At 36.2% G+C, this 9754-nt stretch overlaps 1 protein-coding gene across 1 annotated transcript in view; it reads right to left on the minus strand.

Moving 5' to 3' along the window:
* LOC122808423 (carcinoembryonic antigen-related cell adhesion molecule 5-like) overlaps positions 1-9754 on the minus strand; it is a 1123850-nt gene that overhangs the window by 21564 nt on the left and 1092532 nt on the right. The window lies entirely within an intron of this gene.

Genomic DNA, 9754 nt, shown 5'->3' on the forward strand with positions numbered 1-9754 from the left:
ATCTTGTATTCTGTGTCGGTCAAGCAATTTATTTGCATAATTATTGTATATTCTGATGGAAATATACTTTTACTATTTAAATATTACCACACATGCGGTTTTACAGTGCCCTAGCTTACCACTTTAAAAATGCTGACCACAAAAATTTACTAAAGTAAAATATTAGCATGCAAGAAGTTTTTCAAAAGGATGTGTCTTTCTCATAGATTAAAAAAATTGTAGCTTTTAGTTCATTAAACGTATGCCTCCATCCCTACTGACCTCCGTTTATTAACACTCCGATCCATTTTTCCCTGTTTGCAAACTATCAGAGGAGATGGAAGGCAGCAAGCTTCTTGAAGCCACTCCTCAGGTGATGCTGTGTTTGCATGTCTTAAGCAGTACTCTTCTGGGCTGTACATATACAGGAACTTAACATTTCTTGCTTGTACATGCATGCTTTTGTGCACTTTAAGAGCACTGGTATGGCCTGTCTTGTCCTAAGACAGAAACTGTACCCAAAAGGCATGCATTTTCTTCTTATTTCAGTCATCAACTGACATCTCATCCTCTAAATATACCCATGACCATGAAGGTAGAGACAAATGTATATGTGTATTATTTGGCCTGTCTGAAGAATGTTTGATTTTAAATTTGAAAATAAGTTAAAAAAGCTGCTTGTTGGTTGATATAGTAAATAGTGTAGTATCACCACAGTACTGCATCCAGTATCTAACTTAGAAAGTTACATGGTTTATTATTTTACATTTGCTCTAGATTTATAGTTACTGCAGTGGAACAAAAGTTCAAGTTAAAAAATTCAGACTTACAGAGATGCATGCAATTTTTAAGGTGATTCACAAACAGTGTTGGTTTTCTGCTAATAATAACTGCAGCTCATAATTAGCATGTGTAGCAGTAGCGTCATGGGACTAATGAGGAGGATCATGCTGGAAAGCCCATGCAAACACCAAAGGCCATGGAATCTCAAAACTGACTACTATATTCTACTCCAGGATGCAGCAACTCCACTGTTGTCACATTACTAAAGAGCCATGGGGAGCAAAATATCTCTCTTGGGGGTTTCTGGTCATTAGCCCAACTAGGATTTGACTTTTACTGGTCTAGTTTTTTTTTCTTCTTTTGCCCTAAAACGTTTGAGCTTTAATACCTGTTAGTACATCTCAGTACTGCATTAGTAATGGCCAAGGATGAAGATTAGCATGCTATGTAATGGACTGGCAATGACACAAAACAAATGGTAAACAAGACAACTTTAGGAAATGTGACTCTGACAGAGAATACCTTTACAAATTACAGAATATACTTGCTGGAAATAGTACAAAGATGGAAGAAAGCAAACACACCATTAATAGCATATTCTACTGTTTAATATACACCCTGTAATAAGGTATCCAGATACAGAAGAAACCTCACTAGAAAATGCTTCAGTGAAGTATATATTTTTTCTTGAATACTTGACACAACATCTAATATTTATAAATGCCTTTTTAATAGTGACGTATGAATAAATAGTTTGACCTGGTGTCACAGTCTAAGCCAATTTTATGCATTATGACCATTTCAACAAACTGGGACACAATGTCAGTGTAGTGTGACAGCTCCACTTCCACCCTTTGTATTTTGAAACCACATTTCATTATATGATCATGCTCAAGTCAAAGGTAGAACATACCTTTCTTCTATCACCCTTTCTGACAAGTTTCCAACAGCACCCCACATAAACACATAAAAAAGCTCCCTTGCTACTTTGCCCCTATGCCCCTGGTAGCATTTAATTTAGAGAAAACTTTTTTCCTCCCTCTTTTGCTACTTTATCATGGATGTCTTTCATTGTAATGTACAGTCTGACCCCATTACTTGAGCACTTGTTCCCTGTTAGCATTAGCAATAATTGAGAACTCATTCTTCTACCAGTTTAATGAAAACCCTTAGCAGCAGAATATAAAAATAACTCCGTCCCCAGTGGCATGTCATCAGCAGCAGATTAAGTTATCAGAATAGCTATCCTTCGTCTTCCTTCCTACCTCTTACATTAAAAATAGGGATCATTTGTAGAGCAGGCATCCTCCTTTCACTTTTAATTAAAACATTGCAGTTTTCCATTTTATCCAGAAAGGAACCAAGTAGAATCCCAGACACCAGTGTATAAAAAACAAACAACAAAAAAACATTGAAAATGCAGAGAGGAGAGCACACTAAAATATATATTTTTAGCATGGCTAATCCTTTACTGTTCACTATCCGTCCATAGATTTCATCAGAAACACCTAAAACATTGACTCTTGATATTTACATACCATAAAAGAACAAATCACCTAATGAAAACAAGTGTGTATGTATACACCATCTATGTATAACCCAACATTACTACACACCATTAAAACTTTTGAAACCTGCTGTATGAATGATATTCGGATGTGTTTAAAAAAATAAAAATAATTATTCGTTTATTTATAATTTGGACGAAGAAGAAAAAAAAGAATTGGCTCAACCTAAAGCTATTAGGAATTTGAGATTTATGAAAGCTGATAAAGGGGGTGGGTTGTCATTATGGAAGTTGATTAGTATAACTCTTCTATAAAAGACATGTTAAATAATGGGGATGAGTATTTAGAAGTGTTTTTGGCAAGAAATTTTGAGAAGCAATACTTTTATTCATAATGGGTTTATATGATCTTCTTATGTTTAATGACATCAACGTTGACTTGTATAACTTTTTACATACAGAAAATCCTAGAGTTTGAGTACTGTTTGGTATTCAAAATTTCACAAAAGTACAACCAACCCCCCCTTTCAGACCCATTGTTTCTGTATCTGGCACTAATACAGATGGTACTTCTTTGTACTTGGACCATACATTTAAACTTCTGGTTCAGCAATTAACATCACATTTTTGATTTGTGGGATTTTTTAAATAAAATTAGATTGTTTCACCTGAAACAAGTACATTGTGAATATGTTTATTTTATGTTCACAGTTGATGTTGTATCACTATTCACCAGCATTCCTCAATTTGATGGGGTGGAGTATGTCAGTAACTTTCTAAGTAAATACATAACTATGGATGATTGGAGTATTGGTATTTATTTCTTTTTGTTAGAAACATTGTTAGAAAACAGCTTCATTCTTTCTAATAAAGGATATTATAAACAGTTGAAAGGTACAGCTGTGAGAGCTACAGCAGCCCCCCTACTTATGCCAACTTAGTATTAGGTCGGTGGGAGATGGAAATTTTAACTAAGTTCCCACATTATAATAACATTATTTTTTATCATTGGTTTATAGATGATTTATTTTTTACAGTTAGGGAACATGATTTTAATTTACATGAATTTATAAGTGTTTTAAATACTGGCTCTGGTTTCTTAAAATTTGTTTTAGGTGACCACGGGAATAGGGTCTGTTTTTTAGATGTTAATTTATGTTGGGATGTTAATAAGCATAACTTTGTTAGTCGAATACATTGTAAAGATACTATTTCTAACAGTTATGTGCATTTTAAAAGCAGTCACCCTATACATATAAAAAGGAATATCCCACATGGTCAGTTTATCAAAGCTTCACCTATGGTAAGTCATGATAGTGATTTTGAAAATGAAATCAATTTTATCACTGATTTGTTTCGTGAAATGGGTTATTCCACTGAACTATTGGAAAATTTAGTAGCTGAAATTTCGATTCAACAAATTCTGTCTCATATTTTTGGATGGTTTCACTAAAAAGAGTAACCTAACTGTTCCTGTAGAAACTAGGTTTGATGTTATACCTAGATATTGCCTTGATGTGGGTGTGGACAATGTTGCTATAAAAAACATTTGTAATAACTGGAAAGTTATAATGGGAAATGAGGAAATGGCTAAGGTGTTAGGTTTTCTTCCTAATTTTGTATATAAGAAACATGGCAACCTTAAGCAGTTTCTGGAACATGATACTAAGTTAATTCTACCCCATAGACAAAAAGCATTTGGTATGTACAACTGTCATTGTTGCAAGATTTGTAGATGTAAAGTCCCTGAGACTACTGCTTAGTGTCATATCACATATTTTGAAGGATACACAGCATTTTTTGAGTGATTTATACACTTATTTGGAATAATCCACTGTTGCTGCCAGGAACTTGCTGTTGGTCAACTTAGATGTGACCTCTCTGTTTACAGTCATACCCAATGACTTAGGTTTGGGTATGATACAAGATTTTTGAGGCTGCATTCACAGCTTGATGAGTCAGAGAGTATGCTTGTCAAGGATCTATTACAATGTGTATTAGAGAACAATGTGTTCTTGTTTAATGAAATAATTTTCTGGCAGCAGAATGGCGTAGCTATGACCACATCTTGTGCCAATAGCTACGCCAATTCAGTCATGGCAGTATGGGAGGATAAATATATTTTTAATGGACCCCGTAAACAACAAGTAGTCAAGTAGTATTTTACAGAAGGTTTGTTGATGATTTGTTCCTTCTGTGGGACGGAACAGAAGACGAACTTAGGGAATTTGTTGAATATATATTACTAATATTACCGCATTTTTAAGATTTACTTCTAATGTGCCCTCTAGTAATACAGATTTTTTGGATGTCACTGTAGAGATGGATGGTGATAGTTTGTTCACTATATTATAAAGGAAGTCTTGTCATGTTAATCATTTACTAGCTAGAGACAACACGCACCCCCCTCAAAATGTTGTCAGGAATCAAATATTTAGAGCTTCTAGGCTTAATGGTGCGGACAGTGACTTTGATAACCAGCTTAATATTTTACATACGGAATTGGCTGAGAGAGGTTATGACATGCATAATATTCAAAAGAATATAGGTGAGGTTCAGTCTCTTAGATCCAGCACAGCTAAACATTATTTATCTAGAAAGACACATGAGGCAATTTAGTATAGAGGAAATTATTACAAACTCAGGATTCTCTTATATTATTTCTTCCTGTATGAATGTTATTAAGAGACACTGGCAAGTTTTAACAACTGATCGTGACATCAGTAAGTTGATAGATACTACACCCAGATTTCTCTTTAGAAACATGAAATCATTGAAAAGGCAGCTTTGTTACCCCACCATGGATTCTGTCCAGCATAAAAATAAGGTTATGATGTCCTTTGGTAGGTGTTCAATGTGTTCATATATTGACAGTAGTGCAAAATTCACACATCCAGACCAAAAAAGGGATTATGAATTTCATATATTTGCAACTTGCAATACAGAACATGTTTATCTAGCTCACTCCAAGAAATGGTTCAAGTTCTATGTAGGAAAGACTGATAGGTCTTTAAGGGAGAGAATAAAGGAGTGTGTTTATTATATACAAAAGGGAAGCACAACTAGTGCTTTGTCAAAACATGCATTGGCCACTCACTCTCGGCATGCATTTACATTTTTGATTATTGGTAGAGTCTACGAGACTATAAGAAGTGGAGACATAAGGAATCAGACAGCACAGATGGAAGCTAAGTGGGTTATCAGGCTGAGGGAGACTTTGGGCATGGTTTGAATGAGCTTGTACCCATTAAACCTAAATTGAAGTCAAGACCATTAGCCAGATGAGAGCATTTGTCTTTGCATCTGCATTTATATATGTTTGTTTCATTTTAGCTATAGTAGTGCTTTTACTTGCTTAGAGGAAGTTTTGTACATATATTTTTATATATTTGTTATGTTGCATTTATATGTATATGTTTTTACATGCTGTTTGCATAACATATATTTTAGCTGTATTTCCTTAAATTTTGTGCTCATGTGATACAACACTGTTTCACTAAAGCCAGCTCTGGTTTAATGGGTTTTTTTATCTGACGAAGCAGCAGTACTTGAGAAAGCACTTATGACCTACAATAAATTAAGTTTTTAACCTGGAGAGTCGTGCTTTCCTTGGGCCCATCAGTGTTCTTTGATTATTTGCTTTTATTTTTGTTGGACTCTGCTGCTCTGGGAAGTTGGTGGTAGTTTTTCTTTGAATTACTATGCATGTATTGTTCCCACAGTTCCCATGCTTTTCTGTATAATTTGCTCCTACCCTTTTCTACAAATCCCACTTTCAATTATTTTATCTCTGTTATTTAGAATGAGGGATTCTTAATATTTCTACCTTAGCTTCTTTCTGTTTCATAGAAGAAAAGTTATAAAATATGTTAATATACTATTGTTTTAAATATTTGTTTACTTTCATTATGTTGTAACATTTTTAAAGTGTTTAACCATACAGTCATATTTACCATTTATATATACCATGAGTTCCTTATGTTGCTGACATGTTGAGCTTACATACTTAATCCAAATTAGCTAGATCTCTGTGAACCATTATACTTTGGTAAATGCTGGTAAACTGCATGTTGCTACTACTTTGAACATACTGCTTACAGCTCCATTACTGTTCATAGGTACTGCAAAATCCTTTTCATTATATTCCATATGAGATTTTTATCAGCAGTGAATACATTAGAATTATGGCTGTTATATTTATTCTTAGACTGATCACTTAGCTGCTTACACAAAAATAAAATTAAGAGATACTGGTATTCTATATTTCTACCATTTATTGTTTATTTACTATCTGCTGTCTAAATAATGACCACTTCTAAATATATTGTCTTATATATACTATTATATAGTTAGGTTCACATTAGCTAACTCTTTGGTACATTTTCTATTTGGTAACCTTTGGGTGAAAACTTAAAATTACTGCATCAGTAAAAGGCTTACTGTATCGTATCTATTTTGGAGCAATGGATGTCAAAAACAAACATTAAATGCAACTATACCACTCAAATGTTCAGAATTTTGCAGAATGTCTACATCTTTGCCTCATATGTTTGGTCTGCTCCTCAACGTGTCTTTCTGGCAAACCATTGAGGATTGGAGTCACTATATATGACAGACATTTGAGTTTCAGCCTCCATATCCTTCAAAAACTGCATGCTAATGTAAAACCTGTTCTAGTTAAGTGTCAATGTTTATGACAACATTTTTTAAGTGATCTCCTTTTTTGGGCCTTTGCACTGCCCCCCCCCCCAAATTATTTTGTACTAAGAGGATAAGATTTATGAATGCAGCTCATACTAGAGGCATAATATTCCTTACTTGTTTGTACCAAAAAGAAGTTATAAGTACTCACTATAAAGTTCCATTTGTGTTGCCCATTTTCATTCTTCCTAATCTTATGGGTTTGGATCTGATCCCTCGGATCCGACTTGGACGTTAAAACAGTTCATGGTAACCAAAAAACTCTCGAGCTTCTCCCTGACCCATAATACACCCTAAGTACCTCAGATCTAGTTTGTTAGTAGAAGTAAAAGAAATTGTCAGAAGTATCCAGAGAGACTATATCTGGAGCTCAGTACAAGGTAAGTTTCCACCTAAGACTTTTCATTCATCTAGGAGTTCAAAGGAAGGAGGCCGGTGGGTAGGGAGTTGAAGAATGACAATGGACAACACAGATAGAACATTATGGTGGCTACATAACTTATCTGATGTTGTCAGTTTTCATCCTACTCTCAAGTTATGGGACAGAGTCCCCAGCTACCGTAGGTGGACTCAAGGAAGGATGTTCCTCAGCACCATTGAACCTAATGATGCTCTACCCCTGGAGACCAGACCTAATTTGTAATGAGTAACAAAGGTATGAGGGGTAGCCCTAGTTGCTACTGCACAAATGTCATCCATACAGGCTCTTGTCTGGAAAACAGATGAAGTTGCTACCGTTCTAACAGGTTCATAGGTTCATAGGTGTGTACTAGGCTAATGGCCCTGGAGCCTTTACAAGCCTAACCCATAGAAGTGCCCTGGCATCGTGCCGCCTGACATTAGTTCCCAATGCCTCTATCAAGTAGAGCCACTGGAGTGATCCCCGGGGTGAGCTTTCCATTTCCCATCCACTCATCAAGATTTCTCTTGCAGAGGGCCAGTGAGGTGCTCTGCTTAACATTTATAGGAAGTCTATTCCAAAGCATGGGAACTTTCTGGGTTATGAACCTATCCCTCCAGCATGTTCATGGGCTTGTAATGATTTTGGCAAGGTCATGCCCAGTCATAAATGAAAGTAATACAACTGGTAAGCCATCTGGACAAGGTTATTTTGGTGACTGGTTTACCTAATTTAACATCTGACAAGGAAACAAATAATTGGTCAGATTTCCTGAAATTTTTTGTTCTATGAAGGTAAAAATGCAATTGTCTGAACATCTAATAAATGTAACAAGTATTCACCTTTGTCTCAAATTTTGGAAAAAATATTGGTAAATTGATGGACTGATTGATATTCATCTCCGATTCCACCTTTGGTAAAAAGGATGGATTACTACAGAGAGATACTCTATCTTTGTGAAAAATCAAATATGGTGGTGTGGAAAACAATGCTTGAATTTCTGAAATTCTTCTTGCAGAAGTTATGGCTACCAAGAAGAGTCTTCCAAGAAAGAAATTTAAGATGGCACTTAGCTGCTGGTTAGAAATGGGGGTGTATAATAGCATGCAGCACAAAAAAGTTAGGTCCAAGTGGGGAGTAGGGTTTTTATATGGGGGCTTTAAAAGGAGCGTTCCTCTCAAAAATGCTTTGCAGAGTTTATATGAAGCAACTGAAGAACCTCGGAAACCATTTCGAAAATTGGATATTGCAGCCAACTGGACTTTGATAGTTGAACAGGACCCTTTATTGAAAAGCTGGGCTAAAAAATTAAGAATAATGTGAATCAGGGCAGAGAAGGGATCAATATTATTTTGTAATGCCCTTTCCATTTACTGGAATATAGCTTACATGTAGATGGTTTATGAGCAGACAGGAGTATATGTCTGATTGGACAGAAGACCATAGGTTGTCTGGCTATTAACAGAACTGGAGAAGCCAGGCCAACAGCCAGAGATTTGGTATGTCTGGGTGAATCATGTCCCTTGGATGAGACAGGAGGTCTGGAATTGAATCCAGAATCCATGCTTGGTGAAATAAGTGAGGCCAGAGGAAGGGGAACCAAATCTGTCAAGGCCAATACGGTGCAATAAGGATTAATTTGCTCTTCAACCTGGCTCCTTTCTGTAGAAACTTCAGGATTAATAGAGTTGGGGGAAAGGAATAAAGGAGACCGGGGTAAATTGTGAAGAAGAGCATCCCTCAGTGAATCCCCACTTGGGGGGATCAGGGCAAAGTAGTTGCTGCACTTGTTTAGGGGAGAGACAAAAAGATCACAGTAAGGCTGACCCCATACAGGGAATATCCTTTCCATCACATTCTAATTGAGGGACCATTTGTGGGGTAAAAGAATGCACATGTTCAGCTTGTCTGTTATCCCACTGGACTTTTCCAGAATATGCATTGCTGTGAGAAAGTGGTTTGATGAGACAGCTCATTGTCATACTATGGAAATCGTCTGTGGTCACTGTGGCCTTGGGCTGGGGGAGAACAAACAGGTGACCATGTAGTATCTGATCCGACTGAATCCACCATTTGAGATCTTTTTTTTCAAATATTGGTGATCCTTATTTTAGTCGACATTGGTTGTCGAAGGATAGACCACTGTACTGACAACAGCTATTGCAGAATTCTCATGATATCTGGCCAGTGGAACTAGCGTTAATGCCGCCATTATGGATCCTAAAGCCTGAGGAACTAACTGAGCTAAAATTTTGTTGCTTCATATTCTTGTGACTTGTAGCCTAATTGTCTCCACCCTTTGAAGGAGGGAGTGAGGCTGTTGCTTCTTTTTTGTTGAGAATTACTTCTATAAGGTTTAAACTTGGAGTGGGTTCTAGAAGATT

The sequence above is a fragment of the Protopterus annectens genome, chromosome 8.part0, assembly GCF_019279795.1.
Source record: "Protopterus annectens isolate FY-2018-M chromosome 8.part0, PAN1.0, whole genome shotgun sequence".
In the NCBI taxonomy this organism is placed as follows: domain Eukaryota; kingdom Metazoa; phylum Chordata; order Ceratodontiformes; family Protopteridae; genus Protopterus; species Protopterus annectens.